The sequence below is a fragment of the Dipodomys spectabilis genome, unplaced genomic scaffold, assembly GCF_019054845.1.
Source record: "Dipodomys spectabilis isolate Male_0828 unplaced genomic scaffold, ASM1905484v1 ptg000137l, whole genome shotgun sequence".
NCBI classification, from domain to species: domain Eukaryota; kingdom Metazoa; phylum Chordata; class Mammalia; order Rodentia; family Heteromyidae; genus Dipodomys; species Dipodomys spectabilis.
In genome coordinates this window covers 12,870,473-12,893,478 of record NW_024870814.1, presented here as the reverse complement: position 1 = coordinate 12,893,478, position 23,006 = coordinate 12,870,473, and the positions used below count along the sequence as shown (strand labels likewise).

Below are 23,006 nucleotides of genomic sequence, written 5' to 3'. Positions count from 1 at the left end.
CTATTAATGTCATTGTCCACCACTCAACATGGAAACTTTAGAATCTAGTGCTCTGTATTAAAACAGTTGGTGCTTATTAACTTGCCTGCCTTCAATTTAGCTGAATTAATAGTAAATGATGCCAAAACTCACACTCTTCAGAGGAAATATCTTTCCTTTCTCTTAGAAGAGGCATCAACATGTCTGTGCTGGGAAAAACAGTGGGATAAACTGGAATGATAGTACGGTGCTAATCCTTGCCACTGCTACAAATCAATAACATCATTCCAATAAATTTCAGAACTTGGCTTCCTCCACGAAATACCCTTAGCAACAAGAGTCACCAGGAAGAGCAGCTGGGGCAGCTGAGCCTCACACTTCTGCTTCCCTAAGAGGTTTATGCTATGACTTGTATCACTGTGGGAGGGTAACTAGTACTTTGTTGACAGTAATAAGTGGCAACATCTTCAGGTTGCAGGCTGCTGATGGTGAGAGTGAACTCTGTCCCATACCCACTGCTACTGAACCTGGATGGAACCCCAGGTTGCAAATTTGATACATAATTGATCAGGAGCTTACGAGCTCCCCCTGGTTTCTGCTGGTACCAGTGTAAATTGTTATAATTATTCTCACTGGCATGGCAAGTGATTGTGACTCTGTCTCCTGGAGAAACAGACAGTGAAGGTGGAGACTGGGTCATCTGGATGTCACATCTGGCTCCTGGTAGAGAAACACAAAACAAAATCACCATAGTATTAATCATAATACAAGAAGACTTCCATGAAGTGCTAGGCAGCACTGATCACACTGGACTGAATAGATCTCCAGGCTGGCCCTCCTTACCTTGGAGACAGAGCAGCAGGAACCCCAGGAGCTGAGCAGGGGCTGCCATGGCTATACTGTGTGTTGAATGAGGCTGACTCCTGCACAGGTTGAGACCAGCTATTAGACATGCTCAGGCAGTGGGCTGTGCTCTTGGCAGATGCAAATCAGCAGGGCCTTAGCACAGCTCCAGTGATGGGCACAGGCACAGAACTGGATCATCACAGTAACTCTGCACAGATTCAGTGACCCAACAAGTCCCAGTCAGACCTATCAAAAGAAAATCTGATCATAGCTAAAGCCATAAGCATAAGGCTGAGAATGAAGAACTTATTAGGATGGGGCTTCAACTTAGACACAATAGAATAGACTCAAGCTCATTCTGTAGTCCTACTTTGAATATACATAGATGCAATTCTGTTTGTTGGTGTATGTGATATTACATTTAGATGTATTGAGTTGGCATACTAAAATCAGGGCTGGTTATACAACTCCACAGAATCCTTCCTACTCCAAACCCTTTAGACTCATGAATTCCCAAACCCACCCCTGTGCTCCTGCTGCTGAAACAGAGACCTTCACCATTCTGAAGATACACAATGGCATGAATTGGTCTGGAGAAAGTGAAACAGGAGCCCAGGAGAAACACTGGATCTTACCCTCAAATGTGAAGAAGCTTTGTGTCCAGTACTTACCATGGACAGCTCCTCTCCTAGTGACTTTTATCACCCAGGGCAGCATACATGTTTAGTGGCTTCGTGGACACAGGCCAAAACACTCCACAACCCACTGACAGCCTGAGCTCTGACCAGGGGTGATGGCTTTGTCTGGTAAACTCCATATGGTATAGCAGAGCAAATGCCAGTTGTCCTAGGTCAGAGCAAAGCAGAAGAATTTTCCCTACAGAGAAAATGTTTTTCTTACTAGTTCAGATATTGTGCTCTATAAGGAGATGCTCTATTGATCCTTTAAGGTCTGTGGACAGACTTCCTGTGTTTCTTAATTCTAATTCTGTGTTAATTGCCCTTGAAGGAGACAAGATTAAGAAAAACAAGAGGCTGTTTCACAGTTAGACTATAGGAAGAGAAGTGAAAATTGGAAAATAGTAGTCATAAACTAGGAGGTTATTTAGACTGGACATTAGCATAGTATGACTGAGTTGCCAGGATGGACATAACTTACTATGGTGAGTGACCTTAATAGGAATAACTTACAGAGCACTGGATGACTACCGATGACCCTAAGCTCCCAAAGACACTAAAATCCCTTGAACTCCTATTTTATTTGTATGTAACCCAATAATAGAAACCTGGTCCTAGACTTCCACCTAGTGGTAAAACAGCACACAGGCTCAAATGACATGATACGAGAAAAAACCACCCTGCAAAAGGTATCCCTTAATGAGACTTTCTCAGCTAGCTGCTCAACTACAGGAAGGTTGGCTTGCTCTGTTACAGTCTGACATGCAGAGCATCTCTATGACAGCAAGATAGAATTACTTGGGACAAGTTTCAGAGGATGCATCTCTATATGCTAGCAGAAGAAACAATAGTGCAGCACCAACTCACACTTAGAAGTCTGAAGGCTGGGAAGGAGTGGGCTATTACAACATAATGATGGCAGAAAGGACTCAGGTTCCTTCTATATGTCTACTTTACCATAATCAGGTAGACTATTCAATACCAGGCTTAGTGTTTCATGGTGTCAAGAAAGCTGTGGTGCTTCTGCCAAGTTCTCTTATAAAAATTCCAAAAAGAATTTGAAGGAAAGCTATTAGATTTCCAGTTTATAGAGGAACACAATCTTTTAAAAGAACTGACCAAATTTCCCAACTTTCTCTCTCTCTCTCTCTCTCTCTCTCTCTCTCTCTCTCACACACACACACACACACACACACACACGTAACATCTCATTTCTGAGCTGATATTCCCCTAATCTCTAATTTTGTCCTGGGTAGGGAGATCCTGGCCTAATATTGCAATGTACAGCGGGGAAGACCTGTGAAATACAGAGCAAGACACTCATTCTTACTTTGCTGTTATAAGATAGGAGCTCTTTTGTTTATTTTGGAATTTGTTTGCCATCTGATAGTCTTTCTCTCACATTGAGCTTATACAATGCCAGATATTAGATATCAGTAGTTGACAAACTCCACTTTTACTTGTGATGCTTTTCTTCCATCAGTGTTTATTGTTGATCCTTTTCATCCATTGCTAGAATGGAATCTGTAAGGAATATAAAACAATTCCGTATATAAGATGATGCTAAGTGAAATGAACCTCAAATAGGGACACAAGACTTTTTTTCTTTGTTGCTGTTGTTTTTAATGTACCATGTGAATTTTTGTTTCTTTTGTATGTTCTTCACCCTGGTATAGCCCCTATTTTCACTGTATTTGATTCTGGTGCCCTACATCTTATATACACATTTTCTAATTTATGGAGGGAAGGGAAATAACAAAATGCTGAAATAAGGTTACAGGTTAACCCATTGTAACAATAAGATGTACAAGACACTATGCTGAAAACAAACTTTACAGCTTCGGGAAGGAGTTCAGGTAGGGAGGAAAGGAAGAGTAGTAGGGGAAAACAAAGGAGGAGGTAACAATGCTCAATAGGAAATGTACTCATTACATTACCTTACTCATGTAACTGTAACCCCTCTGTAAAGTATCTTTACAATAAAAAATTCCCCTTCCCAGTCATTCAGACATCTATTTCAATATTAAATTCTAATACGCAACCTTAAATTCAGAAAAGATGTTAGTCACAAGACTCTTATGAATGGGCTATTAAGATATATTCGAAATGTTAATAATGTGGTTTTAGACAGTGTTCCTGGAGGAACTCTAGGGTATAACGTCAGGGTGGGAAGAACGATGAGGTCTCCTGATCTAGAGCTCTCCTGTCTCACAAACCTGTGAGAGCTGATTCAGATAGGCATAGCTGCTGTGTCACTTGTCACGTGAAAGCACTTAAGGTCACCAGGCATGTGTATCAATGACCACAGATGTTGTGCTGTGAGGTGTAACACCATGAATGATCAGATTCCTCTTTTAGGTCCATATCTGCAATATTGACATGAAATGATGACAAGATTTGGCTCCTTGATTTCTAATTGAAGCACTCTTTTTCTGTTTTCAAATAGGGTAGAACTAGAGCTCATGTACTATCTTATCCTTCATATAGGCAAACTGCCATATGTGGAATTACTACTTTGCTGCTGCCAAGACCCTCTCTATAAAAAAAGATTTTCATAGGATTGTTAAATTGGGAAAAAGGAACTTCAATTGTATTAATTATGGGATATATTAGTATGGAAATTTTTGAATTCATGATTATTTTCGCAAAAGTATTTTGTTCAGTCTAGCCTTTTCTCATTATTTCTATGATAGCATAATTAATATATGTTTCTGAATCACCAAAATTCTACAGTGATATTTGTGTTTTGTATATTGAAATATGGTCTCACTCTGAACTCAGATTGTTCTGCATTTTATATGTTGAGATTGAGTCTCATTCTGATGCCAAGTTTGCTTCCTGGTGCTAGGTTTCACAAGTGTCCACCTCCCAGATTATGATAGCATAGTGAATAGATCTATTTAGAGTGCATTGAGTGACTCATGAATTACTTTAACATGGAAAGCATTCACTATCAGCATCCAGTATGGTAAAATGTGCTTTGACCTTCATCGCAATTTTGGATTTTTAAAAATTTATTTTCAGCATGTATGGGATCATTTTATTTCAATTTATAAACTGATCTTTTCCTTAAGAATTGAAAAAAAACAATAAAACTCAAGCACAACTGTGTAATTGCAAAATTACATTTATTTTCATATAGATCTGTGATAGACTATAAGTCTAACATGCATGACTCCCAGAATTAGATTATCAGTTCCAACACACTCCCTCCACCTCACCTTACACATGCACACATGCAGACATCACAAACCTATACAGTCACACATTAAAGAAAGGAAGGAAGAAGGAAAGATAGGAAGAGAAGGAAATGGAAGGGAAATGATAGTGGTTTATATTAAACTGTTTTTAATGAGATTTCTCCAGGAAGTTTATTTAGTTTTACATTGTATTTTAAAAGTGTTGAATAACATTTATCCATTTTAACTGTGGATAAACTGTAAGTAATTAAAACTGAGTATCCATTTTCATGTCCTTCTTAGCTTCTCCTTTAGGATCACACTCTCCTATGTGTGCCATTGGCCTGTAAAGGAATACATAGTAAGGAAAAGCAGAAGGCAATAGTACAGGAAAAAATAAATTTCTTTTTTTGGGGGAGGGGGTCCAGTCATGGGGCCTGAACTCTGGGCCTGGGCGCTGTCCTTCAGCTCTTCAGCTCCAGGCTAGTTTTGAGCCACAGCACCACTTCCAGCTTTTTTCTTTTTGCTTATGTGGTGCTGAGGAATTGAACCCAGGGCCTCAGACATGCAAGGCAAGCGCTCTACCACTGAGCCACCATCCCAGCCCCAAAAATAAATTTCTTCATACTACCAAGTGATATGCTATAACACTAGAGACCACAAATACTAAATCACAAGTGATCAGTCAAACTGCTCTAGTATTCTTGCCACAAATTCAGCCTCAATTGTTACACTTACACTGTACAAACAAAATAGAGAAACTGAGGATGAGGTTTCCAGTCAGCTCTCCAAGCATCAAGTCTCACTAAAGTCTCCCCTAAAAGTTTAGCCATAATTAAGATGCTGTGCCACCCCAGGAGACAGATATAAACCGGGCATCTCATGGCTTCTTACTAATTTGGACACATGAATTCCTTGACATTTTTCTCTGACACAGAACTAGGGAGTATGTCCTGCTTGTTCCACACTGAAGGGACAAGTTTACAGCTGGGCAACCCAAGCAGGCAGTTTCTTATTCAAAACTGTAGCACTGGGACAGTCGTTGAGTCCAATGAGCAGACAGTATTGTGTTCTTTCATGCCTAGAAACAATGCTGCAGATAGTCGGTTATTTTTTTTTTTAACTTGCTGCCACAGAAACTATCTGGGGACCCAGAGATCATGTTGAAATCCACAGAGAATAGTCTTGCATCTACAAAAGTCAATTAAAGTAATTGTTCCATAACTGTGTAGTAGGCACTGAATGGACCTTCAGGAAGTGGGAGCCAGTTCTCCATGGATAGCGGGACGGCATTATGGAGTCTAGGTCCTTCCATCATCCCCATGGATTCTCCAATAATGAGAGGGGAGTGCACGGTTCTGCACGAACACTGTGAGACATATTGATGATTTTTCATCAGTTACTTATTTACTACCAAATTATTATGGTTGGGCTATTGTTTTTGTTTCATACAACAGAATATATAATTTGGGTAGGGAGAATGGGAGAAATATGAGGGAGAAGGTAACAATGCTTAACAAGAAATGTACACACTACCTTACATATGTAACTGTAAGCCCTCTGTAGATCACGTTGACAATAAAATTAAATTAAAAAAAAAATAAAACACAAAACAAGAAGAGTGGGGATTTTCCAAGGCAAAGGGAACCTCTAAAAATTACCAACCTTACCTCCATTGTTTTGTTGACAAGTTTCACGGAAGTACAAGTTAATGCTGCTTTTGGAAATTTCCTGTCTAATAGATGGAATCCGTAAATGCTCATCTTGGAGGATAAAACCTCCATCACTGACAAATTACACATGAGCAGCAGTGGGGCTACAGAACATACTTTCACACCTTGTTTTCACTTGTGCAGAAGTCTCTGAATATCTTAATTCAGGTCTTTCAGAGTGATAGTTAAGCTCTCTCATTGATAGTATAATAATCTACATCTTAAATCAATATGTTTGTGGACCACAGGTGAAATTAGTCACAAACACACAAATCCTGGCATAGACCCCCCCCCCCCGCCCCCCCGCCCCACACACAGGATAAAATAATGATCCGATCACTAGTTTAAATATTTTTTTTAATCTATGTACTTTTATTTTGATGTTTAAATCCACATTGATACCATAACTTGCAATCCTTAAGACTACTAACCCATACCATTTTTTTCTTCAGCCTTGAGCTGAAGAACTAAGGGACAGTGCCCAGACCCAGGTTCAAGGCCCACAACCAACCAAAAAAAAAAAAAGAAAGAAAGAAGAAATTGAAACATTTATACTTCCAAGACAATGTAAAGAAAATAAAAAGAGAAGCCACTGACTGGAATATTGAACTATTATAACATATTTAGAAAATATTATGAATATGTATTATGAATGTGTATTTCAAATTAATTAGTTAACAGTTGGGACACTGATAGCCATCACCTACAAACCAGGAAGAGTCACAGGTGAGACCATCACATCTGGACCTTGTAGAGGTGATGGCTAGAGGAGTACAGTCTGAAAGCCGCAACCTCAAGCCTAAAGAGGGAAGCCATTATTGTATTCTTCTTGTCCCATCAATTCAAGCAAATAGTATATACCAGATTAGAAGAGGAGGCCTTCAACTATGGGACTATCTAAATAAATTTAAATAAAACTGAATGAAGTCATAAAGTAGTAGAGACAGAGATAGATATTTTATTGATTAATGGCCTTTATAATAAAAAATCAAGGAAAAATCCATGAAGGACAAATTTTGGGAATGCAAGAAGGACCTATCATGTGCTTTGCCCAGGGCATTGGAATATGGTCATGAGTATGGAAGATTGGAGCAAGATCAAGAATTGCCTTTATTAATATTATTTAGAATATTAACTAGGTCCATTCTGGTCTTTGATTTCTTCTTGGAGTTGGAAATCACATGTGAGGTATAAGCCAGGGACTTTGCAACATGAATTGACCTCTGCTTTGGAGATTGATCTTTTTTTTTTAGTCTTTGACTCAGAGAATGTGGAAAAATCTATTTTAACCTGCCACATCAAATTTGTCAAGAACACCATAGGAGGAGGTGGGTAGTAGAAACTACAGAACAGGAAAGAGAAGTGAATTCGCTTGTGCATGAAGCAAACACCGCAGCAGGCCTTGTTCCCCTATTAACCATCTTCAGGAGCAGCTGAGGCAGTCTCATTGAGCGCATTAGTCAGGTTTCTTGCAGCAGAGTGCATCACTGTGTAAGGTAAAGTATTATCCTGCTGACAGAAATAATATACAGCATCCTCAGACATATCATTCATTGTCAGGGTAAAATCTGTCCCATACCCACCACCACTGAATCAGCATGGGTCCCTAGAAACAGCAGTAGTAGTATATTTAATGATGAGGTTGGCAGCTTCTCCTGGCTTCTGTTGGTACCAATGCATGTCATAATCGATGTCTGTGCTGGCTTTGCAGTGGATGGTGGCTTTGTGTCCTGCAGCTGTAGACGGGAACTGTGGAGACTGTATGAATATTGTTTCTTCTGTTTGATTATGGATAGAAATAAGGAGGACAAGTCAAGTGCATCATATTTTCAGAAGATGAAGAATATCAATCCCTTTTGAAAATGTACTATTTGGTGAAGATTCTGAGCACTTAATTCCATAAAGAAGAGAAACTGTTTCTCTCATGAAAGATCTAGAGGAGAAAAGCTGAGAATCAGAGCCGGTGACCACATCACCTTGGACTTGAACTTCATGTGCAAGTTAACTTCTCAATTAGCTCGGCACCATATTTTATATGCCTTCATATATTTCATTACATCCAGGAGAATATGCAAATATCATGGTACATGGTATAGCATAGGAAGGAAGTGTTGACATGGCATATCATGCATAAGTGTTGATATCATGCATAAGCTTAAAATGTTTCATTCCCATTCAAAGAGACCTCGGATTATTCCTATGTTTATGTTTATTTTTAATTTTACTGTCAAGGTGATGTACAGAGGTGATACAGTTACATAAGTAAGGTGGTAAGTACATTTCTTGTCTAACTTGTTAGCCCTAAGTAACTGTTTTTGAATATTTTTTATTTTCTTGTAAATAGTAGTAAAGGGAGTTGCCATTCAATACAAGTTTATAACCACAGTGCCTCTTAATCAATGTTGCCCCTTTTAACATTCTTACCTACCCCTCCCACCCTAACTCTTTCCTTATTTTTCATACTTTAGCATATAATGGATTGTTTTGCCATTTAACAAAGAAGTTTATGTTTACAATGCATCTCAATCTGTGTCATCCCTTCAACATCTTCACCCACTTTGACCCACCCTTTCCCCTATTTTTTCTAGATGCATTCTTGCCTGCATTCTATTCTCTTGCCTATCATTCTTCTACTCTTCTCTTTTGCCCCTTCCTCTCTCAAATACCCATTTCCTGGTGCTTTTGATGGGAATAGAATGCCTATCAGTAAGAGGTGAATTGTATAGTTCAATATCTGACAACCTGCATTGATACCCATAGAAATGTAATATGCACAGCAGAGTAGAGCTTATAACAAAATATTAAATTACATTGCATGCATCTTCCCTTTGTCTACCAATACAAATGTATTAGCATATGGACAGGCACTACTAACATATCAATGTACCTTTTTCACAAAGTCTGTGTAAGAAAGATTTTTCTCAGTGGTCACTTGTATATTTATGCTAAGAGGTAGAAGACCTCAAATGTCAGTGACCTGGGGGAAGTGTTTAGATCACTGAAGGTGCTGCCTTTGGGAGGATGAAGGAGTAAGTCAGATCTCTTAAGAGTCAATTACCATGATGTGAAGACCACCAAATAATCAGCCTCTTCAACATGTGGTTTTCTAATAACACACCGTGTCCAGATACAGACATGAAAGCCCTCACCTGAGAACAGACAAATAAGGACACTGCACCTAGGACTTTCTAACTCTAAAAGTGTGGATTAAACAAAACTGTTCTTTGTACAGTGCTCAGGTACTTTGTTTTAACAACTGGGAATGAGCTAATGAAGGTATGTGTATGCGTGTATACACATGTATGTATATGCAATTGCACATCTATGTGTGTTTAACATGTGGGTTAAATAGACATGTTCTTAAAAGGGGCTAATAGAGAAGTAAGGAGAATCTCTTACCCTTGATACTCATCCTGTAAACACATCTGTTTTTTTTTCTGCCAGTCCTCATGCTGGAATGCAGGGCCTAGGCACTTTCCTTGCACTATGTATACTCAAGACTAGGGCTCTACTACTTGAGTTAGAGCTCTACTTCCAGATATTTTTGGTTAATTAGAAATAGGAGTCTTCCTTTCCTGTCTGGGTTGGCTTTGAACCACAATCTTCAAATCCCAGTCTCCTGAGTAGCTGTAATTACAGTTGTGAGCCACCAGGCCCTGGCTTACACAAGTCTTTTTAGACCTAACAAGGAACACTTGTTATATTGCTGAACTGAATATTCACATTCAGTAGATCTGAGATGGTTTATAATTTTGCGTTTGTCACATGATCTTCATGATGTTGATGGTGTTGAATTCTGTACAAATTCAGAAGAGAAAGAAATGATATTGCATCCTTATTTAGTTGAGTTTTGTTTTTTTTATTGTTAAGAAAGAATTTTGTTTGCTTGTGAATAGTTTCTTATATATTTCATGCAAAAATGTCATTTTCCACTGACCTGTGATTTAATGAAACTTCCTTGCTTTGCTTGCAATATGCTGATGATTCTTAGAATCAATGTGGAAATGTTCTTGGCTATTGAAATCCTGATCAAATCTTTGAGTTTTGGGTCATATGACCACAAAAGATGGCCAGCTCTCAACTTCTATTACACAGTTTCTACAGGAAGTGTATTTCCCAGAACCCTTTTCCCTCTCTGGTTTCCTGTGGATATACTAAATGAGGGCCTCAGATAGGATTCTAGGCCCTAAGATGACTCAGTCATATCCATCCACAAATATACAGGAGGAAATATTTGAGAGCTGTAGGCAACTGAAAACTTGATATATTTTTACATATTTTATATGTATTAGATATGCTTTATATCTTTTATCGTACAAATACTGTACAGAGAGTTACAGCTCATGAATAAGGTAATGATTATATTTCCTATTGAGCATTGTTACCCCCTCCTTTGTTTTGCTCCTACCATCCTTTCCCTCCACACCTTCCCAACTCCTCCCTCCCTCTCCCAATTTGTAAAGTTTGTTTTCAAGACAGTGTCTTACACATCTCATTGTTACAATGGTCAGCCTATATCATATATATTTTTATATATTATATGTTTCTAAATTTTCTTTTCCTGAAAATGTATTCATGTGAATATCTGACTATCAGTAATTTCATATATGTAAGCCCATTTCTAATTCCTCTGATGTTTATTGAAGTTCATGGGTCAATTGCAAATTAATTGTTTTTTTGTTCAGTGTTAGGTTTTTAAAAAGAGGTAGCCGAGTAAGAACAGCACCAGCACGCACGTGGTATTCAGGTAAGGGGTAGGTTTATTCAGTAAACCTGCTGGGACCAGGCAAGGCTGGCACTCCACGTGGCTGAGAAAGGCCTGGCAATGAGAGAGAGCTGGGAAAGAGAGGAAAGAGGTAGAAAAGAGCAGAGAGAGGGGTAAGAACAGTAGCACTCACGTGATATTCAGGTATTCAGAAGACCTGCTGGGACCAGGCAAGGTTGGCACTCCACGTGGCTGGGAAAGAGAGAGGAAAGAGCTAGAGCAGAGAGAGAGCAGAGAGAGCTAGAAAAGAAGAGCAAGAGCAAGAGAGCTAGAAAAGAAGAGCAAGAGCAAGAGAGCTAGAAAAGAAGAGCAAGAGCAAGAGCTAGAAAAATGAACAGAGAGAGAAAAAGAGAGAGTCTGGGCTTGGGCTAGGCCTTATGTAGGGTATGGGCGGGGAAAGGTGTGGCCACATCAAATTCAGATGTGACCTCAGCGGATGCAGATGTGACCTCTTCCAGGTGTCTCAGTTGCCTAGGTAACGCAGGTACTGGGTGGAGACTTTGCTGCGAGGAGGGTGAAGTCTGCTTGCCATCCAGGGGCAGACCTTACATTCAGAAGGTTCATTGGTAGACTCAACTGCATTATTTTTATTTACATAATCTCATATTTGTCTCTGTATTCTATCACCTTATATTTATTTTACAAATACTTTTATTATGTAATCAGTTCTCATAAAAATGCATCTTCTCAAAAAATATGCATCTTCTCTATGTGTTCATGTTTCATATAAAACCAGTCATTAGGGCTGGGAAGGTGGCTCAGTGGTAGAGCGCTTGCCTTGCATCCCTGAGGCCCTGGGTTCGATTCCTCAGCACCACATAAGCAAAAAGAAAAAAGCCAGAAGTGGCACTGTGGTTCAAGTGGTAGAGTGCTCGCCTTGAGCTGAAGAGCTGAGGGACAGTGCCCAGGCCCAGAGTTCAGGCCCCACCACTGGACCCCTCCCCCAAAAAAGTCATCATTTCAACAATAATAAAGTGTAACAAACTCCTCTAAATCTAGGGGCTTGAACTCAAATCATTTATGTTAGTGCAAAGACAAATTCACAATTGCAATGATGTGCCCAATCCAGGCAGGGCTCAGCTTCTGCATTTTGTTGCAGGTCCCTGGTCTTGTCTCCATTGTGTGGACTGTTTGATCTGGAACAGAGACATAAGAGGAAATGACCACTTAGGATTATATACATGCTGCTGTGGTCAAGCTATTGTCACAAATTTATGTCCAAATATCCCCAGATATGGACCATGAATTTTAAACCATTTGCTTTATAGCTTATCAAATTACTAATATATGTTTATTCCATTATACTTTCAAAGGACTGGATCATGAGAAATAATCATGAATTTGGAGTTTGGCATCCAAGAACAAATATTAGTTTTTGTTAATTAGACAAAGATGTAGTTGTGTTGCTACTATTTTTTTCTTAAAAGATCATCATTTAACTCAAAATCTCCTAAAGCTTGGATTCCAAAACATCCCATGGAAACCTGTTAACTTGTTGAAATACAGAGCATCATTCCTTGAAGAAAGGTAGATCAGCTATTTTGCATTTGTAACTAGTGCTCATGGATGAGGAGGATATTTATGGCTTCAGGAAAAGAATGAGTAGAAATGCTAAATTATATATATTTAGGTAAACATATATTCCTCCATTTTATTCCATATGTGTGTTTGCCTGTGTATGTGCTTTTCTAGAAAGGTATTCCAATAGCTGACAAATGTTGATTACAAATATTTAATGTTATTTCTCATTTTGTAATTACGATTATTAAAATGAATTTCTGTTGATAGGATAGTAGACTCAATAATAATATCTGGAAATGACTCCGCGCATGCTCCATTTGCAGCTCTTAGACAGGAAGAAATGATAACAACTGACTTGTCAATCATACAGCAATAGCACTGTGTTGGAGGCCCCGTTATAATTAATTTTTCTTTTCTGATGACTCACAGACTTGTGAAAGAAAATGAGCAGCCTAGGTGAGAATTATAAATCTGATGGGTACTTGTGTATATCCTTTTAAAATTCCTGAGCAGAGAGGAGAACTGAGATTCAACTCTGACATTTCTGTCTGGTCTTCCACAAAATGCTACAATTGTGGATAAACATTGCATTAATGTCCCTGTTAAGATGTTTCCAGAGGTAATGTAAAGCTATTCCATTAGTTCATATACATTCCAAACCTATATTTCTCCTATAAATGATACCTTGATGAATTCAGAGCATTACCACTTTTTCCCAGCTGGATTAGAGAGCATCATGGTGAAACAATTTATAGCATCTGAAGCAGATGTACACTGGACACTGGTGGAGACTTGGGAATTCCCCAAGTCCTAGCCTGTGAGATGTCATAACTCCAGGTGTCTAAGGTGATAGAAGTAGATACAAGACACACAGATTAATGCTGCCCTTTTGACATGGTTGTTTATATAAAGACATAGAGGTTGAACAGATGAAGATAGCACCCATTGAAAAAGGGCGCAGTCTCAGACTTCTGGGACCTATGAACCATACTACAGGGTTTCACCACACACCACTCTCTTAAGTAGAGCCAGAGCCCCAGTACATAGAAGCAGAGAATACTGTGCTTTCTGCAATTTTGTATCTTCCCCAGGTTGATCCAGCCAAGACACACTAATCAAACTCTGATGATGGCTTGATGGTCAGGCAGGGTTTGATGAACATACAGAGTAGAAGCTAGAAAAGGCAAAATTGGGTTTCCAGGTTCTGGCATAAGTTGTAGGCTAGTGTGTGCTGAAAGGAAGTATTACAAATTTCATCACAGAGAGAATAATAATCACGACAGACATTTGATTTTTAGATTTCTGGTTGGCTATGATATTACTGAAGAGAGACTTGCATTTTTCAATAAATACCTAATGGTTTATCTGGTCTTTATATTCAGGTAATTATCCTGGTTGTTTTAGATTGCATTTTGTTGTATTGTCATAAACTCTTCACCTCTACTCAGAGTGACTCTAATATTGACCTCAATATCTTCCTCCTAGTCAGACTCACACAATCTGCTGGGTTGCTCCCCAGACCAGCCAGCCATGAGGGCAGCTCACCCAGCCAGATGGGAGGTTTCTGTTCAAGGCTGTATCACTGTGGGAGGAAGATGTGTAGTTTGCATGCAGTAATAAACTCCAACATCCTCAGCTTCCACCCTTCTGATTGCCAGGGTGAAATCTGTGTCTGACCCACTGCCACTGAATCTGTCTGGGACCCCAGATGCTCGTTTGGAAACCAAATAGATCAGGCGATGTGGAGACTGGCCTGGCTTCTGTAGGAACCAATGCAAATTGGTGTTTCCATTGCTATGCAGAAGGCTCTGACTAGACCTGCAGGAGATGGAGGCTGGCTCTCCCAGGGTGACAGGCAAGGACCTTGGAGTCTGGGTCATCACAATATCTCCACTGGATCCTGAAATTAGAATAAGGCCGAGAGCAAGATTATATATAACCATAGAGAGCCATGCATGCATTACTTTTATTTTTATATATGTTTCCTCTTATTCATATTCATGATTTGATTTTTAATTTAAAATACTTAGTATTAAAAGTGATATTCTTGCAGCAGAAAAGTGTCTCTAGGAGTCAACAGCAGTATTCCCACCTAGCAGAGTCATCACTCAAGCACAGGTTCTAGTCTTTCTGGACTGTTCCTCACTCTCTCAGACCTAAACCTCATTGCCCTATCATGAACATCTAACACATGGATAAGTTACCACTGGTCCATGAGAGCTCACCCTCCCACCCACTCTGATTCCTCACCTCCCTTTGCCCTTACCATGGATCCAGAGCATTTACAGCCACAGGAGCTGAGACAAGGACTTCATTTTTAGGAGTCAAATGAGGAGTCTAGACAGGTCAACGCAAGTTCAGAGCTGAGCTTTTATTTCAGACTTAAAAAGGAAGATCCTCCTTAGGGAGCAATATACAAATTGCCAGGTGGATCTAACAGTGTAAGAAAAGAAAAAAGGAAGGGTGTGTATTGGCCATCCTTCTTTCCTCTTCAGAGAAGTTTCTCTTTAAGTCTTTAGCCCACTTATTTAGCGGGCAGTTGTTTCTTTGGGGATTTGTTTTTGGGGCATTTAATTTTTTTAGTTCTAAGTTTATTTTAGATATGAAACCCTTGTCCGTTGTATCTATTGATCTTGCTAGCTACGTCCTTTGCCATGCACAAGCTCTGGAATTTCTTGCAGTTCCATTTGTCCAAACTTTCTTTGATTTGTTGTGTTTCTGGGTCTCTTTTAAGAAAATTTCAGCCTGTACCCAGGAGACCTAGGTTTTCTCCGAATCCATCCTGTAATGTTTTCAGAATGTCTGCTTTGACTCCAAGGTCTTTGATCCATTTGGAGTTGATCCTGGTACAGAGTGATATATAAGGATCTAGCTTTAGTTTTCTACAACTGATTAACAAATTTTCCCAGCACCATTTACTGAAAAGTCCAGAACTCTAATATCAACAGATGCTGAAGGGAATGAGGACAGAAGGCAACTTTACTACACTGTTGGTGGGACTGTAATCTTGTTCAACCACTTTGGAAAGCAGTATGGAGGTTTCTCAAAAGACTCCACATAGAGCTGCCCTATTACCCAGCAATCCCACTTTTGAGCATTTGCCCAAATGATCACAAACAAAACCATACTAAAGCTACCAGCACAACTATGTTTATTGCAGCATTATTTACCATAGCTAAGATTTGGAACCAACCCAGATGCCCTCAAAAGATGAATGGATCAAGAATATGTGGTTATACACACAATGGAATTATATGCCTCCATCAGAAAATGACATTGCCCCATTTGTTAGGAAATGAAAGACTTGGAAACAATTATACTAAGTGAAGTAAGCCAGGCCCAAAGAAACATAGGTTCCATGATTTCCATTATTTGCAATTACTAGTATATGTCTGAGACAAGAAGAAATGGTCAGACAAATTGATGTTAGACAAAATGAACGCCAAGATAAGGATTCAAATATTTTTTTTCTTTCTTGTGATTGTTTCTAGCATACTTATAAGATGATTTCTTTGTTGCTTTGTATGTCCCACCCCACGGTATAACTCCTGTTTTCACTGCATTTGATGTTGATATAATTTGTGGAGGGGAAGGGAAAAAATTGTTTAAATAGGGATACAGGTGGACCCATTGCAAAAGTGAGATGTACAAGATGCTATGGCAAAAAAGAACTTTACAAATTTGGCTGGGGGCAGAGGGGGATGTGGTGCTTGTGTGTAGATGAGAAAATTAAAGAAAGGAGGAGGCAATAATGCTTGATAAGAAATGTACTCATTACCTTGCCCATGTAATTAAACCCTTCTGTACAATATTTTCACACCCAAAAAAAGCTTCAATGGATGTGTATATATATATATATATATATATATATATATGTATATATGTATATATGTATATATATACATATATATATAATCAATTAAAATTATGGTTTACATCTTTTGTTTTTTGCTTTTCATTTTTTTTAACTCCTTTTTGGCTGTTTTTGTTTTCTGTAACCTTGTCTTGTATATAAATTTTTTTTGTTTTATTTTGAAGAGAGTAAGGGGTGCCATAGGAATGGTGGGACAAATGGTCAACAAATGCAGCAGTAATACTCACTAGACACTGTTGAAAATGAACTACACAACTATTGGGGCAAGGAACAGGAGGAAGAAAAGGGAGAAAATGGGGGAAGTGGTGACACTGTTCAAAAATTAATCTACTTATTACCTGTCTTATGTAACTGTAATCACTTTGTACATCACCTATACAATAACAATAAGAAGTAAAAATAATAAGAGAGTAGTTTATTTTGAGAAGATCAAGCAACAAAAAATTCGGACCTAACTTTCCAAGATAAAGGTACAAAATCTTTATTATTTTTCTTTATATTTTTTAAGTTAATAGCAAATTCATGATTCCATTCGACTTCCAAAAGTGGCATTGAGAAATAATAATAATTAACGTGATATTCAGCATGAAAAAGATATTAATTTTCTGATACTTAGATTACAATTTTGCATGTATTGTTGAGGTATAACTAGATATAAGTTGTCATAAAGATCTAATTTCCTAAAGAAAACAAGTTGACTACACAAAAATAAAAAATGTTTCAGATGATGAACTAAATAGTTAATGAACTCCTTTAGATCATTACACAATGTGTGCATATACAAAAACATTATATTTAATTTCAAATTAGATTTTACTGTGGCAATCAGTAATTTTTTTAAAATTTTTTTTTGGGGGGTCCGGTCGTGGGTCCTGAACTCTGGGCCTGGGTGCTGTCCCTCAGCTCTTCAGCTCAAGGCTAGCGCTCTACCACTTGAGCCACAGCACCACTTCCGGCTTTTTTCTTTTTGCTTATGTGGTGCTGAGGAATCGAACCCAGGGCCTCGAGCATGCAAGGCAAGCGCTCTACCACTGAGCCACCTTCCCAGCCCTGTTTTAAAATTTTTAATGACTTTATCCTATAAAATTATTTTTCAAAATCTTTTTCTCAAACTATATTGTATTAGCCTTGCATCTTCTATATGCCCTCCTGTAATTCAGGTAGGGGAAGGGAAAAAACAAAATACTTAAAAAGAGATACAAGTTGACCCATTGTAACAGTGAGATATACAAGACACTATGTTAAAAACGAACTTTACAACTTTTGCAGGGGTGGGAGGGTGTGGTTGTGGAGGTGGGAGGGAAGGGATGGTAGGGAAAAAAAAAGGAGGAGGCAACAATGCTTGATAGGAAATATACTCATTAATTAACTTGCTCATGTAATGGTAACCACTCTGTACAGTATTTTTACAATGGAAAAACATACAAAAAATCTGCTTTGACCTACAGAAAAGTGTTTCTTCTTTATTGGGTGACTGCAAATTATTAACACAATCTGAGCTACACATGAGTACAGATGCATATGCCTCGTAAGTCATAATAGGCATTGTGTGTGCTGCTTGAGATGAGCAGAAAGACAGAGAATTATGGTGTGAAGATGCCTCCATGACTTTTTCCGCAATACTTTCCCATGATCTCAAAAGTCTGGCTGGATCTGAGAAGCTCTGTCAACAGGTGGAGGCACCAGGAAGAGCAGCTGGGGCAGCCCAGCCTCTCACTTCTGCTTCTCTGTGAAGTTTGTTATGACTTGTATTACTGTGGAAGGGCAACTACAACTCTGTTGACAGTAATAAAAAGTGAAAATAAAAAATGAAAAAGTAGCAACATCTTCAAGCTGCAGGCTGCTGATACTGAGAGTGAATTGTGTCCCAGATCCATGCCACTGAACCTTGATGGTACTCCAGATTACATACCAGTTGCATAAAGGATCTGGACCTTTGGAGATTTCCCTGGTTTGAACTGGTACCAAAATAAGCTATTGCTAAGGCCCTGACTGGCCTTGCAAGTGATAGTAACTATGTCTTCCAGAAATATAGACTTGGGTGTTTCTTGTGTCAACCTGATGTCACATCTTGCACCTGACAATGGACATATGGAAAACATTATCTGTTTAGTTAATTCTACTATCCAAATATATCCATAAAGAGCCAAGCAGCTCTGTTAACACAGCATGAGAAATCCTTGATAGTATCCTGCCTTTCCTGGGAGCCAGAGCATCAAGAGGCTCTGTTGTTGAGGAAGGGACCTCATGTCTGTGCTGTGTGCCGACTAAAACCTCCTGCTCAGGTCGTGAGCAGCATATGAAGAAGTAGACTGTGCTATGGGCACATGCAAATCAGCAGGGCTGGGCAGGGCTGGGTGCAGTTGCAGACTGGCATATCTTAGTGACAAAGAACAGACCTAAAGACCCCAGATTTCCACTTTGTTTCTAGAGCATGTGTTTGACTCTGATGAGGAAAAAAATGGTGTGTCTCCTGTGAGAAGAATAATAATCTAATTAACATTATCTAAAATTTGCTAGTTTTTTCCTTAATGTAAGTCACTCAGAGATAATCATTTCCAAGGCAAGTTAATTTTTTAATTCCTCTGCATTTGTTAACAGTGGATTTTATGACACACAATTCCTAGAATATGATTAATAAGGATCATTATTACCCAGACACAAGTGTTATAAAAGTGATAATGCATGTGGAGGTGGAAAGATAGTCAAGAAAATGGATAGGTAGTTAAAGGAAAATATCCAAATTCTTAATAAAAGATAATACTTCAAAAGTATATGTGAATTTGTATTGTCAGAGCTCATAGAATTCACAAACTTTATAGACCATGATAATGACAATTTGCCTTGTGAAGGTTATAATGTTTGTGACTTTAAGTATCACTATTCCACAATACTGTGAAATTTATGTAATCACCTAATCTCAAATTTAAAAATTAGTGAGAGAAGGGTTGGTTTAGTCAGGATGGGTGACAATGTTGTCAGACACCTTGTACTCATATACTGTTTTGCAGAATGAGAACTTCTTTGTACAACTACTTAAAGATATATTAATAAAAATATTTAAAAAGGAGTTAAACCATAGGTAATTGGGAAAATGCTAACAAAAATGTATATGTGCAATTAGGTTTCATGGTCTGAGGTGTATAGTCTATCTGCTGCTGTTAGGGTTAGTGCCCTGTACATTACTTATAAATAACTGGTGTCCTTTTCTTCTGAAGGCTCTTTGTTTTAGTAGAATTATTTATTTTATAATTATACACATTGAAGGAAAACATAATAGATAGCGGATTTCTTTTCCTCCATAAAATTATTTACACCCATTTATTTAGCTAGAAATACTTGCTTAAGAGGTACTGGCGTATTCCATTTGTAATAATTTTTCTACAGCAAACAATGTTGTATGTCTGGAGAATGTTGAAGAAAATAGTTGCGTACATCTGTTCTGTCCTTTTGAGTCTCAATCACTACGAGTTCCAAGTACTTTGGGAGAATCTTGGTCTCCTGAATGGCCTGATGAATGCAGTAAAATCAAGCAGTGTATTTGTATTCCATAAATACTCTTAAATCCATACAAATATTGTATGGGCTGTGGAGCTCACATTTCTCCTACTGGCACAATGACATTTGAAGAGTATTTGTTATGAAAGTTTCACAGCAATTTTGTTCTGTTCCTTCTTCATTAGCCTCTGTGCTTCCTTTTCCATTTTCTTCCTTTGTTGTTTTGCTGCTCTCTTTTCTCTGTCTGCTATTTTCTGCTGCCTCAGAAGTTCTTCTGCTTGCCAGGCTGCATCTTCCTCCTCTTCCCATGCATTAGTATTTTCTTGCCAAGTGTCTAGTCACCCAATTCAGACGACTGATGAATAAAAGGCATATCTTGTGTAGCTGCTAGTTTACTGGAGAAACCTGTGCTACCATCTGGGATGCCAACATTTAACTGTTCTCTCTTCTTAATAACAATTTTCTGAGTTTTCCTTATAGTTAGTGTCATGTCCTTAATATAGTCAGGTTCCAGTTGGTCCAAAGCATTTTGTTGTGATGCCACATTGCCGTTCCCTCCTTCAACCTTTGCATTTGTGGGTGCATCTTCATCCCAGGAGGTCCACTCCTCTACATCTGTCTGCTTTGGAACTGAAGAATAATCAACTGTAGTTGGCAAAGTTATTTGGTCTCCACTTAATTTTCTTCCTCTGCCAGACCTGCATATTAGTCTCTTTAGGAATGAGAATACTGTTGCTAAGCAGGTACAAACTTGAAATAGCCGAAACTGAGTGATGGCCATGGTGGGAATCAAAACCTGCCCCTCCCCCTCCCAGCCCGCCCGGAGGCTCCCAGCTGCCACAGGCCACTTGCGCGCACATGAGGCACAAGCACGCGCTGCCAGTCGCTTCCTTGAGCTCAGGGTCGACGGTTCAACGAAGGGCTGCATCTCAACCTTGCTCATTCAAAGCCGGGCGCATGCTCCACGGCAGCCGCGCAGCTGCCATAGCCGCCCCCTCGTCGGCTTCTGAAGGCTCTTCATCATCACCTCCCTCTAGGACAGGACAGCTCACATTAGACATTTCCCACTTATTCTTAGGAAGATACATAGTATCCTAGCTAGCTTGGTGAGCATATGCACTGTTGTCCTAGATATTTAATAAATTTTTAGAGGACGTTTATGTCTGTTATCTTAATGGAAATTGTCCCCTCTCAGATGCTGAGGTGTTCTCTAACTCAAGGGCTCAACCACTTTAACTTCACTGTGTTCCTTTAGCCTGAAAATCTTTCAAGTTACATTTTTTAGATCCTAAGTAAAACTATATCTATATATACATATATATATAGATATATATGTGTGTGTATTTGTTGGTCATAGAACTCTGGGCTTGGGTGCTGTCCCTCAACTCTTCAGCTCAGGTTGAGCACTCTACCACTTGAGCCACAGTGCCACTTCCTGTTTTCTCGTGACTTATTGGAGAGAAGAGATTCATGGCCTTTCCTGCAAGGGCTGGCTTTGAACCATGATCCTCAGACCTCAGCCTCCTGAGTAGGTATGATTACAGGCATGAGCCACCTGCGCCTGGCTACTAAAGCAATATTTTGCATGCTAGGACTGGAGAATTAACTTCGGGTCTAAAAGGTTTCCTGAACTTTTGTGTTCATGGCTGGTGCATTCCCACTTGAGCCACAGTTTCAATTCCAGATTTTTTGGTAGTGAATTGAAGGTAAGGTAATTATGGACTTTTGTACCAAGGTGGCTTCCAACCAAGAGCTTCAGATCTCCAGTTTCTGTGTAATTGGTGTTACCGGCATAAACTACCACCAACAGACAGTAAAGCAGTTTTTAATGATTGTTTAGGACCATATGACCCAAGAAGATTCAGAAGGTATAAAATACACTGTTGTCAAGAGTGAGGACAATTAACTGAAGCCACACAGTATGGAGAGGACATCTTCAGCTTGGGAACAACTGACCAGAGGCAGTGAAACTATAATGAAGTAAATAGCCCCCACCCACATGGAGATCAGCATGAAAGGCACATCATCCAATACTGTAGGATCTCTCTTCAATATCATTCACTATATAATCTGCATCTGAGTTGTGTTTGGATCATCCTTAGCTTCTACAACATTGATGCTCTCCTCAGTACATACTAACATAACTGATCCAAGAAGTACTTTGCAATTTTGTCCTACCTAATAGTTTTACCCATCCCTTTCACTCTTCTGATATTTCACTTCTGATCTTATCACATGGTTTCCCAAGTAGCTGCTATTGACTTCAGCTCTACCATGCACTGCAAGACAAAGTGGGTACTCAAAAACCAAGAAAAAGGCAGCTGGCTGCTGGGTAAGAGTGAAGGCCACCTGGTAAATTATAGGGGACATATTAATAGGATGAGGAAGGGAGATCCTAAGAACATCTATTTGTGTGGATTGATAGAAGCCAGTCTCTAAAATCTCGAGAGACTTGTAAAAATGCTTGATAGGAAATTTTCATTGCCTTACTCGTGTAACTGTAACCCCTTTGTACAGTATCTTTACAATAATATATTACATATTATATATTATATATACATATATATGTATATACAATCTCAAGAGCCATGCTCCAGGGCTGATTTATCAAGTGCAGACTTCTGGCTGGTGAATTTCCAGTCCACACAGACTTCAGGCACTGGAATACATGGAATAGTGGTCTCAAACCAGAATTGTAGTTTGGCTTAGTTGTGAGGGAAGGAGCTCCTGGCTGAGAAACGAGGGTAAGGATGTGGGAACAGAAGGAGATCAAGACTGCTTTCTATGAGGCAAGAAGGAAGTGCTTATAGGCTGAGCCATGAACCTGAATTAGGTCTGGGACCTTGTTGAAATTCTGAGAGACCCAGACTTCAGGGAAGGGCTGACTCTGTGGGAAAGGTGGCTGGGATGCAGTGGAGAGTCTTCAGTGTCTTCAGGATGGTCCAAAATCCACTG

General features: G+C 39.1%; 1 long non-coding RNA gene and 2 pseudogenes across 1 annotated transcript; 1 reads left to right on the top strand and 2 right to left on the bottom strand.

Annotated features, from left to right (window-relative positions):
• The first annotated feature begins 437 nt into the window (after window positions 1–437).
• On the top strand, window positions 438–19,984 carry LOC122116754. The gene is made up of 3 exons (XR_006149026.1): window positions 438–522; window positions 1,857–1,861; window positions 19,974–19,984. It is a non-coding gene; the product is annotated as an uncharacterized LOC122116754 (long non-coding RNA).
• LOC122116671 lies at window positions 14,233–14,994 on the bottom strand (annotated as a pseudogene).
• Window positions 19,919–23,006, bottom strand: part of LOC122116639 — a 1,030,500-nt pseudogene continuing 1,027,412 nt past the window's right edge.